The sequence below is a fragment of the Arachis hypogaea genome, chromosome 3 (genome assembly GCF_003086295.3).
Source record: "Arachis hypogaea cultivar Tifrunner chromosome 3, arahy.Tifrunner.gnm2.J5K5, whole genome shotgun sequence".
NCBI lineage: Eukaryota > Viridiplantae > Streptophyta > Magnoliopsida > Fabales > Fabaceae > Arachis > Arachis hypogaea.
This window is the reverse complement of record NC_092038.1, coordinates 87432350-87444996: the sequence shown is the minus strand read 5'-3', so window position 1 is coordinate 87444996 and position 12647 is coordinate 87432350. Positions and strand designations below refer to the sequence as shown.

General features: G+C 36.7%; 1 non-coding gene across 1 annotated transcript; it reads left to right on the top strand.

Moving 5' to 3' along the window:
• Positions 1–10575: 10575 nt before the first annotated feature.
• Positions 10576–10683, top strand: LOC112793774 (small nucleolar RNA R71). The gene has a single exon (XR_003198469.1). It is a non-coding gene; the product is annotated as a small nucleolar RNA R71 (small nucleolar RNA).
• Positions 10684–12647: the final 1964 nt, after the last annotated feature.

The following is a 12647-nucleotide window of genomic DNA, read 5'->3' as shown; positions in this document are numbered from 1 at the left end:
TTTTCTAGAGGTTTCTCCGGCCTTAGGTGCCATCAATGGTAATGGAAAAACAAAAAGCTTATGCTTTTACCACACCAAACTTAAAATATTGCTCGCCCTCGAGCAAGAGAAGAAAGAAAAGAAGAAGAAGAAGAGAAAATATAGAGGAGAATGGAGAAAGGTGTATTCGGCCAAGGTATATGAGAGGGAGTTGTGTTGTGTGAAATTTAAGGAGAATAGAGGGGTTTATATAGTGAGGGGAGAGGGAGGAGATTCGACCATTTAGGGTGGGAAAGAAATTTGAATTTTGAAGGTAGGTGGGGTTTATGGGGAAGAGTGGATAGATGTGAGTGGTGAAGGGGGTAATTGAGAAGAGAGATTGAGGTGATTGGTGAAGGGTTTTGGGGAAGAGTGTTTATTGGAAAGAGATGATGAATGTTGAGAAGAGGGGAGAATATGGTAGGTGGGGATCCTGTGGGGTTCACAGATCCTGAGATGATCCTGTGGGGTCCACAGATCCTGAGGTGTTAAGGATTTACATTCCTAAACAAATTAGGCTTATTTCTGGCATTCAGCGCCAGCTCTCCTCAGGGTGCATTCTTGGCATTTAAACGCCAGGGTGTTACTTGTTTCTAGCGTTCAACACCAAATTCATGCTCTGTTCTGGCATTGAACGCCAGACAGATGCTTGATAAACCCCATTTGTAGGGTTTATCTTGTGCTTGATTTAGGGGATTTTATAACCTTTTACCCACATTTATCCATTGAAATAGCATGGTTTTATAACGTCTCCTTTAATTGTGCTTAAGAGTGAAAACATGCTTTTTAGGACTTAAAATAGCTAAATTTAATTCACCTTGATTCAATTAGATGCCTTGATATGTTTGTTAAGTGATTTCAGATTTAGGAGGCAAAGATTGGATCAAGGGAATGAAGAAAGAAAGCATGAAAAGTTGGAGAACTCATGAAGAAATGAAAGAACCGGAAAGCTGTCAAGCCGACCTCTTCGCACTTAAACGACCATAACTTGAGCTACAGAGGTCTAAATGATGCGTTTCCAGTTGGGTTGAAAAGCTAACATCCGGGGCTTCGAAACGATATAAGATTTGTCATAGTTGCTACACGTATGGTGACGCGTACACGCATAGTACATGCACGCGCCGTTGCTGCCACCTGGTTCACTTAAAGCAAAACGTGGCCAGCGAATTCTAAAGTCTTGTGGGCCCAATCCAACTCATTTCTGATGCTATTTAAGCCAAGGATTGAAGGGGAATCAACATACTTTTGACCATTAGTCATAGTTTAGCTTTTAGTTTCTAGAGAGAGAAGCTCTCTCTTCTCTCTAGAATTAGGATTAGGTTAGTTCTTAGATCTAGATCTATTTCTTCTTCTGCTCTCTTCCAATTTTTGTTCCTCTCCTCTATTGTAGTTGTAGAATTCTTCTTCTAATGTAATTCCTTTGTTTGTAGTTTGTGAATTCTCTTTTGTAGATCTACGTTTCTCCTTCAATGCAATTGGTAAGTTCTTTGTTGTTTCATAATTGATTTGGTTTTCTATTGTGGACCTCTTGCCTTTGTAGTTAGATCTCTTCTTAATTCTTGCAAATTCATGTGTTTACTTGTATTGCACTCTATGTGTTTGATGAAATGTCTCTTATAGCTATTAGTTAGAATTTGTTCCTCTTGGCCTAGGTAGAGTAATTAGTGACACTTGAGTTATCTAATTCCTTTGTTGATTGGTAATTGGAGAGATTGCTAATTGGTTTGGAGTGCACTAAACCTAGTCTTTCCTTGGGAGTTGGCTAGGACTTGTGGCTCAAGTCAATTCATCCACTTGACTTTCCTTTATTTAGTAAGGGTTAACTAAGTGGTAGCGATGAACAATTCTCATCACAATTGAGAAGGATAACTAGGATAGGGCTTCTAATTTTCATACCTTGCCAAGAGCCTTTTTATAGTTGTTAGTTTATTTTCATTGCCATTTACTTTTCATGCTTCTTATCTAAAACACCAAAACACATTTCTAACCAATAACAAGACACTTTATTGTAATTCCTAGGGAGAACGACCCGAGGTTTGAATACTTCGGTTTATAATTTTAGGGGTTTGTTTTAGTGATAAACAACTTTTTGTATGAAAGGATTAGTGATTGGTTTAGAAACTATACTTGCAACGAGAATTCATTTGTGAAATTCTAAACCATCAAAAATCCAATCATCAAAATGGCGCCGTTGCTGGGGATTTGCAATGGTGTTATGTTATTGGTTATTGTACATATGTGAATAGTGTAAATAGTTTGTCTTTTGCTTGTTTACTAGATTTTGTTCGTTTTATTTTGTTTTTCCATAATGAATTCTCACTTTGGCTATGAGTTTGGTTCTAATTGTGTTGTAGGAAATGTGGACTTTAATGGCAACATGTACCAAGGATGGAACCAACAAAGATGGGAGGAGCCTCAAGGAATTGATCACTCTTATTGGCAACAACCTCCGGACACTTATAGGTATAATTTCCATCCTAATGCATGTCAATTTAACGGCTATGATGACTCTTTTTGTGACACTCAACAACCACCATCAAATGCCTATGAATCTCATCCTCAACATGAACCTCAACCATACTCACAAGCCCCTTCTTACCAACCACCTTCATATGACCCTAATCCATATCCATCCTACCAACAACCATATGAGCCATATGAACTACACATAGAGCCACCACCACTCCAACATCAACATTTTCAAGAGCCACCTCCTCCACATTATTACCAAGATGAACCACCTCCAATATATGAAAATTTTCAACCACAAGATGAATACTACTTTCCACCACAACCTCCCATGGAAGAATACTCATGTCCTTCAATCCAAGAGCCCTATGGTCCTACTCATGATATCCAAGAGGAACAAGAGTCAAGGGATCATCTCAAAGAAGCATTGGATCAATTTCAAGCAACCATGGAGTGTGTTGTGCAACAAGTGGAAAGAATGGAAAACATTGAACCACCACAACTCTACCAAGAAGAACCACCTTCCTACTATGAACCCTTCTTCCAAAATGATGAACCCTTCCACCCACCCCAATCTCTAATGGATGAAACCCTTGGTGTTCTTGTTCAAGGGCAAGAAGAGATGAAAAGGGATGTGCAAAATTTCATGGCCGCCTTGGATGCGGTAACAAATCAATTAGCCTCCCAATGCTTGAACACTCAAGGAACTCCCATAGCTACATGTGGAGAATCAAATGAAGAACATAGCATGAAGGAGAGATTGGAAATTCCGGTAGGAAATAAGGGAAGTTGCTTTGTATTGGAACAATTGGAGGAAGCTTTAATTGTTTAAGACAAGGAAGAAGTGGTAGAAGACTTAGGAGATGTGGAGCCTCCATGGGAACATAGAGTTGAAGAAAACCCCTCCAAGATGATTGAAATTGATGCTAGGGAGGAAAGTGCACACCTTCCAAGGCATACTCCATATGAATACTTGGATGGGATAGAGCAAGGATTGAGTTTCCTTGGTGATGAAGATCAAGCATCAAGTCTTAGTGGTGAAGAATCCTTTGAGCATGAAGAACCTTCTCCGGTTGGATTTGAAAGCGTTAAGGAGGTAAATTTTTCTCACCCTCCCTATTATGATTTGAGTAAAGGAAAAGGTTTAAATAAAATTGTTGAATAAAGGATTGCGATCAAGAGATCTTGTGAAGAGGTGGAAATCCCTAAAGATAGAAGAACGAGGGTTGGTTATGCTTTGTCAAGATCTTTGGAAGCATCTTTGCCTAGGTTGCCATCTACACCTTCATTTGAGTGGGTGAAATTCATTTCTATTAGTTTTATTATCCCACTTGAATATGGTTTGCTTGAAACGGATGGCCAACTTAGGGAAGTTTGTGGGATGAAGCGTAAGCGGAAAAGGTTTTGTGGTGGGCGTTGTAAATCAAGGCTCATTATGGTTGATGCATCAAACATGAGATATAAAGGTTGGAGTAGTGCTCAAATAGATGGGTCTAGGAGGATTGTTGGCCATTATATGGAGAATTCACCTTACTCACCACCCGGTTGGACTAATAATGATGATCAACCTCAAGACAGGTGTGAAAACAAAGTGTGGGATCCCGGATTAGAAAAAGAGGATCAACATTGGGAGCCCCAAGCTTGTGAAGAACTCCATCAACACTTGGCTCAATCCATAAGAAATCTTGGGGCACAATGGAGAACCAAGCATTGGTGGGAGTTCCAAGATGAGTACAAGCACAAGCCACCTTGAGAGAAGCTCCCCATAAGTCCAACTTAAGGACAATAAATAAAAGTGCTAGGTGGGAGACACCCCACCATGGTAAAATCCTTTCATTTTCTCTTTTGTACATATTGGTATAACTACTTTATTCATGTTTAGATTAGTTGGTTGAGTTTAATTAGTATTTTATCATGTTAAATAAGGTTTTAGGGTGTTTTGGTAATTGCTTGGAGGTTTAGAATGCTTGGATTGGTGCCAAAACATAGAGACAAATTTTGAAAAAAAAAAAACAAAGAAGAGCACCATCCATGCGTACGCGCACTTCACGCGTACGCGTGCATCAAGCACTTTCGACCATCCACGCGCGCGCGCCATGCGTGCGTACGCGTGGATTGAGAAGTTCCACATTCCCTACATTTTCCAAAGAGTTATGCCTACGCCACGCCAACGTTGTGCCTTTGGCACAACACCACTTGCGCGCACATGCACATGACGCGTACGCGCCACTCTCGAAATAAGTCATCGACGCGCGCGCGCCATGCGTGCGTACGCGTGGATGTCCTTTCTTCCATCCATTTCTCTTCTTCTCCTCTTTCCATTTCTTTCCTTCTCCTTTCTTCTTCCCTTCTTCTACCCTTCACCCAACACTTCCAAACACCATGGATAACCATTTATTTTAGTTAGTTAATTAGTTAGTTAGTTCGTTTGTTAGATAGCTTTAGTTTTGTTTTCAATTTATTTTCTCTCTTTTCATCATAAGTGTTGGATTATTGACTTTGTTTACTATACATTGTTGCCCCTTATTGCCTAAATGCTATTTTAGCATGAATGATTTTAGATAATCTTTGTTGGATTCTATGATTGAGGTTATGTTTTGCTACTTGGGTTTGAGTTTTTCATGCTTCACTTTTAAGAATACCAAGTGACGAGAATTGCCTTCGAGCTTGTAACTCTTTTTGAATTGTATGATTTGGCCACCATGTGATTTGAGCCTTATTCTTCGATTAGGCAACCTCTTGATGGATGATGTTATGCATTTACCTTAATGCATTGTGTTTCATGATCATATGCATCCATATACTTTAGCTTGAATGCTTTCATGCTTTTTTAATGCTTGTTTTACCTTACAAGTTCACTTAAAGCATCTCAAGCACACTAGGATAAGTGAAGTGCATGCTTCTTTTGTGACATAACTTTTAGGCTAATGTGTGTTCTAAACCGCGCAATTTAGAATTCACACACTTATTTGTCATTCATGTCACACTAATCCACTCACTCATTTCTAGTGATTAGTACCTCATTCCAACAATGTATGCTTCCTTGTTTTTATATCTTCTCATCTTATGGTGTTATATTTTTGTTTTTCATGAACAATGCACCACAAGAAAACATGGAAGCAAGACTAAGAACACACAGCAACTCGGAGAGTCGCCGTACCCCCTTACTCATCTTTGAGTGCACCGAGGACGGTGCAAACTTTTAAGTGTGGGGAGGTCGTCCGACCGGTCGGCGATTTTGGGTGACAAGTTTCTAATTCCAACACTTTTGCATTTCATTCTAGGATTTTAGGATTTTTACTTGCATTTTCTTAGTTTTGCATATATATACAAAATAAGCTTAGTCAAAATAATGAATTTTTTCAAGATTTCTATCTATAGGGCACCCCAATTGATTTGAGTGAAAACTTTTCATTAAACTTGCTTGAATTATATATCTTGTGGATCATATTTTTTTTGAGCTAAGAACACAAGCTTGTGACTTTTGAGCCTAATGATGTAGTTACATCTTATAACCACTTATTTTTCCTTCTTGTGTGCATTATTATCTTTCTATAATTGTAATCTTTGATTTGTTTGATTCTTTATGTCCATTATTTTGTGTATTCATGCATTTATATGATTGAGGCCATCATTTCATTAGCTCACTTACCCAAATGGTCTTACCTTTTATCTTCCTTTGTTAGCCAATTTTGAGCCTACGATTAACCCACTTGGTTCTTTAATTTAGCACATTACAAGCCTTAAAGCGGAAAACAATAGAAGTCCTTATTTGGATCTTTGATTAGCTTAGGCTAGTGTGTGTGAGTATCATTCAAGTGTGGGAACCTTGGGACATTAGGTGAATAAAAGGATAGTTTTGTATTATTATTGGAAATATTGGGAATTGGGTACATACTCATGTATTGATCAAATGTAAAACCTTATGCATTGAGGTTCTTGTATATAGAAAGAAAAAAATGAGAAAAACAAAAGAAAAAGAAAAGAAAAATAATATGGAAAAAAAATAGAAAAAGAAAGAAAAAAGAAGAAAAATAATAAAAAGGGGAAAAAATGCCCCAAAGCGAAGCTCAATAAGATCAATGCATAAGTGTTGTAAAATGAAAAAGAAAATGCATGAGTATGTGAAAAGGTGAAAAATGGGTAGTTAGGCTAGCTTTGAAATTGTATAGGATGTCATAGGTTAGATGGGAAGTTTAAGCTTATCAAAGATTCAAATTTCAAGCTCACTTAACCATATATGCATCATACCTTGACCCTAGCCCCATTACAACCTATGAAAAGACCTCATGATATATGTATGCATGCATGAAATATTTGTTGATTGTTAGAAGAAAAACAAATCTTGGAAAGCATGATTAGGGGAGAATTGAGAGAATCAACCCTAAACACTTGAGCGAATAGAGTGCAAATACATCCGGTGAGGGTTTGATGCTTAATTACATGTTTCCACCTATGACCATCTCTTCTCATGCAAGTTTGTAAAAATATTTAATAACTCAATTCAATTTTGGATTAGACTTGCTAGTCCTTAGCCCTTGTGCATATATGCTTCTTGGGAATTGATTTATTTTGACCAAGCAATTGCATTCATTTAGATAGTTGCATATAGGTAGATTGCATTTAGTTAGTTTCCATTGAATAAATGCCATCCCTTACTTCATTCTTGGTTTAAGCATGAGGACATGCTTGGTTTTAAGTGTGGGGAGGTTGATAAACCCCATTTGTAGGGTTTATCTTGTGCTTGATTTAGGGGATTTTATAACCTTTTACCCACATTTATCCATTGAAATAGCATGGTTTTATAACTTCTCCTTTAATTGTGCTTAAGAGTGAAAACATGCTTTTTATGACTTAAAATAGCTAAATTTAATTCACCTTGATTCTATTAGATGCCTTGATATGTTTGTTAAGTGATTTCAGATTTAGGAGGCAAAGATTGGATTAAGGGAATGAAGAAAGAAAGCATGAAAAGTTGGAGAACTCATGAAGAAATGAAAGAACCGGAAAGCTGTCAAGCCGACCTCTTCGCACTTAAACGACCATAACTTGAGCTACAGAGGTCCAAATGATGCGTTTTCAGTTGGGTTGGAAAGCTAACATCCGGGGCTTCGAAACGATATAAGATTTGCCATAGTTGCTACACGTATGGTAATGCGTACGCGCATAGTACACACACGCGCCGTTGCTGCCACCTGGTTCACTTAAAGCAAAACGTGGCCAGCGAACTCTAAAGCCTTGTGGGCCCAATCCAACTCATTTCTGATGCTATTTAAGCCAAGGATTGAAGGGAAATCAACATACTTTTGACCATTAGTCATAGTTTAGCTTTTAGTTAGTTTCTAGAGAGAGAAGCTCTCTCTTCTCTCTAGAATTAGGATTAGGTTAGTTCTTAGATCTAGATCTATTTCTTCTTCTTCTCTCTTCCAATTTTCGTTCCTCTCCTCTATTGTAGTTGTAGAATTCTTCTTCTAATGTAATTCCTTTGTTTGTAGTTTGTGAATTCTCTTTTGTAATTGGTAAGTTCTTTGTTGTTTCATAATTGATTTGGTTTTCTATTATGGACCTCTTGCCTTTGTAGTTAGATCTCTCCTTAATTCTTGCAAATTCATGTGTTTACTTGCATTGCACTCTATGTGTTTGATGAAATGTCTCTTATAGCTATTAGTTAGATTTTGTTCCTCTTGGCCTAGGTAGAGTAATTCGTGACACTTGAGTTATCTAATTCCTTTGTTGATTGGTAATTGGAGAGACTGCTAATTGGTTTGGAGTGCACTAAACCAAGTCTTTCCTTGGGAGTTGGCTAGGACTTGTGGCTCAAGTCAATTCATCCACTTGACTTTCCTTTATTTAGTAAGGGTTAACTAAGTGGTAGCGATGAACAATTCTCATCACAATTGAGAAGGATAACTAGGATAGGGCTTCTAATTTTCATACCTTGCCAAGAGCCTTTTTATAGTTGTTAGTTTATTTTCATTGCCATTTACTTTTCATGCTTCTTATCCAAAACCCCAAAACACATTTCTAACCAATAACAAGACACTTTATTGTAATTCCTAGGGAGAACGACCCGAGGTTTGAATACTTCGGTTTATAATTTTAGGGGTTTGTTTTAGTGACAAACAACTTTTTGTATGAAAGGATTAGTGATTGGTTTAGAAACTATACTTGCAACGAGAATTCATTTGTGAAATTCTAAACCATCAAAAATCCAATCGTCAATGCTCCTTACTGGCGTTTAAACACCCGTAAGTCCTTCCTCCAGGATGTGATTTTTCTTCTACTGTTTTTGATTCTATTTTTAATTCTAATATTTTTTTTTTGTGATTCCACATGATCATGTACCTAATAAAACATAAAAGAACGATAAAATAAAATAAAATTAGATAAATAAAAGTTGGGTTGCCTCCCAATAAGCGCTTCTTTAATGTCAATAGCTTGACAGTGGACTCTCATGGAGCCTCACAGGTGATCAGGTCAATGTTGTATAGTCCCAACACCAAACTTAGGGTTTGACTGTGGGGGCTCTATTTGACTCTGTATTGAGAGAACCTCTGCATGCTTACTCTCCCTTGTTACAGAAGGACAGCCGTGTGCCTTAAACACAAGGTAGTCCCCATTTAATTGAAGGACTAATTCTCCTCTGTTAACATCTATCACAGCTTCTGCTGTGGCTAGGAAAGGTCTTCCAAGGATGATGCATTCATCCTCCTCCTTCCTAGTGTCTAAGATTATGAAATCAGTAGGAATGTAAAGGCCTTTAACCTTTACTAACACGTCCTCTGCTAATCCATAAGCTTGTCTTACTGACTTGTCTTCCAATTGTAATAAGAATAAGGCAGGCTGTACCTCAATGATCCCCAGTTTCTCCATTACAGAGAGTGGCATAAGATTTATGCCTGACCCTAGGTCACACAGAGCTTTTTCAAAGGTCATGGTGCCTATGGTACAGGGTATTACGAATTTGCCAGGATCTTGTCTCTTTTGAGGTAAAGTTTGCTGAACCCAGGTATCTAGTTCACTAATGAGCAAGGGAGGTTCACCTTCCCAAGTCTCATTACCAAACAACTTGGCATTCAGTTTCATGATAGCTCCTAGATATTGAGCAACTCGCTCTCCAGTTACATCTTCATCCTCTTCAGAGGAAGAATAGTCTTCAGAGCTCATGAATGGCAGAAGGAGGTTTAATGGAATCTCTATGGTCTCTATATGGGCCTCAGATTCCTGTGGGTCCTCAATAGGGAACTCCTTCTTGCTTGAGAGACGTCCCATGAGGTCATTCTCATTGGGATTCACGTCCTCTCCTTACTCTCTAGGTTTGGCCATATTGATTATATCAATGACCTTGCACTCTCTTTTTGGATTTTCTTCAGTATTGCTTGGGAGAGTACTAGGAGGAGTTTCAGTGATTTTCTTACTTAGCTGGCCCACTTGTGCCTCTAGATTTCTGATGGAGGACCTTGTTTCACTCATGAAACTTAAAGTGGCCTTAGATAGATCAGAGACTAAATTTGCTAAGTTAGAGGTACTCTGTTCATAATTCTCTGTCTGTTGCTGAGAAGATGATGGATAAGGCTTGATATTGCTGAGCCTATTTCTTCCACCATTATTAAAGCCTTGTTAAGGCATTTTTTGATCCTTCCATGAGAAATTTGGATGATTTCTCCATGATAAATTATAGGTGTTTCTATAAGGTTCACCCATATAATTTACCTCTGCTATCGCAGGGTTCTCAGGATCATAAGCTTCTTCTTCAGAAGATGCCTTTTTAGTACTGTTGGATGCATTTTGCCATCCATTCAGACTTTGAGAAATCATGTTGACTTGATGATTCAACATTTTGTTTTGAGCCAATATGGCATTCAGAGCGTCAATTTTAAGAACTCCCTTCCTTTGAGGCGTCCCATTATTCACGAAATTCCTCTCAGAAGTGTACATGAACTGGTTATTTGCAACCATGTCAATAAGTTCTTGAGCTTCTGCAGGCGTTTTCTTTAGGTGAATGGATCCACCTGTAAAATGGTCCAGTGACATCTTAGAGAACTCAGACAGACCATAATAGAATATATCCAGAATGGTCCATTCTGAAAGCATGTCAGAAGGACATCTTTTGGTCATCTGCTTGTATCTTTCCCAAGCTTCATAAAGGGATTCACCATCTTTTTGTTTGAAGGTCTGAACATCCACTCTAAGCTTGCTCAGCTTTTGAGGAGGAAAGAACTTAGCCAGGAAGGCCGTGACCAGCTTATCCTAGGAGTCCAGGCTATCTTTTTATTGAGAGTCCAACCATGCTCTAGCTCCGTCTCTTACAGCAAAAGGGAAAAACATGAGCCTGTAGACTTCAGGATCTACTCCATTCGTCTTTACAGTCTCACAGATCTGCAAGAACTCAGTTAAAAATTGATAGGGATCTTCTGATGGAACTCCATAAAACTTGCAGTTTTGTTGCATTAGAGCAACTAGTTGAGGTTTCAGCTCAAAATTGTTTGCCCCAATGGTAGGGATTGAGATGCTTCTTCCATCAAACTTGGAAGTAGGTGTAGTATAATCACCAAGCATCCTCCTTGCATTATTGTTGTTAGGTTCGGCTGCCATCTCCTTCTCTTGTTCGAAAATTTCAGTAAGGTTGTCTCTGGATTGTTGTAATTTGGCTTCTCTTAGTTTCCTCTTCAGAGTCCTTTCAGGTTCAGGGTCAGGTTCAGGGTCAGCTTCAACAAGAATACCTTTTTCCTTGTTCCTGCTCATATGAAAGAGAAGAGAACAAGAAAAGAAGAGAAGAAGAATTCTCTATGTCACAGTAAAGAGGTTCTTTATTGTTAGTAGAAGAAGAAAGGGAATAAAAAAAAGGAGAATCCAAACAGAAGGGTGAGGATAGGGGTAGTGATTTGAGATGAAGAGAGGTGAAGAAAAGTGTTAGTAAATGAATAAATAAATAGAATAATATAAGAAAGGGAGAAATTTTTGAAATTAAATTTTGAAAAGGAGTTAAATGATTTTCGAAAATAAAGATAAGAAATAAAATTAAAATTAAAATTTAAAACAATTAATTAATTAAAGAAATAACTTTTGAAAAAGAGGGAGGTATTTTCGAAAATTAGAGAGAAAAGTTGTTAGGTGGTTTTGAAAAAGATAAGAAACAAACAAAAAGTCAAATAGTTAGTTGAAAAAGATTTGAAAATCAAATTTGAAAAGATAAGAAGATAAGAAGTTAGAAAAGATATTTTAAAATCAAATTTTTGAAAAAGATAAAATTTTGAAAAAGATGTGATATAAAAGATAAAATAAAAAAGATATGATTAAAAAGATATGGTTAGAAAAGATTTAATTTTTAAAATTAAAATTAATTACTTAACTAACAAGAAACTAAAAGATAAGATTCTAGAATTTAAAGATTGAACCTTTCTTAACAAGAAAGTAACAAACTTTAAATTTTTGAATTAATCATATTAATTGTTAGTGTAATTTTTGAAAATCATGAAATACTATTAAGAAAAATATTTTTGAAAAATAATTTTTTAAAATTTTCGAAAATAGAAAAAAATGAAAAAGATTTGATTTTTGAAAGAGATTTTGAAAAGATAAAATTTTTAAATTTGAAAATTTGACTTGACTTGTAAGAAACAACTAATTTTAAAACTTTTTGACTAAGTCAACATAAATTTTCGAAATTTTTGAGAGAAATAAGGAAAAGATATCTTTTTATTTTTTGAATTTTTAATGATGAGAGAGAAAAACATAAAAATGACCCAAAACATAAAAATTTTGGATCAAAACACAAGATGCATGCAAGAACACTATGAATGTCAAGATGAACACCAAGAACACTTTGAAGATCATGATGAACATCAAGAACATATTTTTGAAAAAAATTTTGATGCAAAGAAAACATGTAAGACACCAAACTTAGAAATATTTAATGGTTAGACAATATGAATGCAAAAATGCACATGAAAAACAATAAAAGACACAAAACAAGAAAACATCAAGATCAAACAAGAAGACTTACTAAGAACAACTTGAAGATCATGAAGAACACTATGAATGCATGAATTTTCGAAAAATGCAAGAAAAAATTTTTAAAGCATGCAATTGACACCAAACTTAAAATTTGACTCAAGACTCAAACAAGAAACACAAAATATTTTTGGTTTTTATGATTT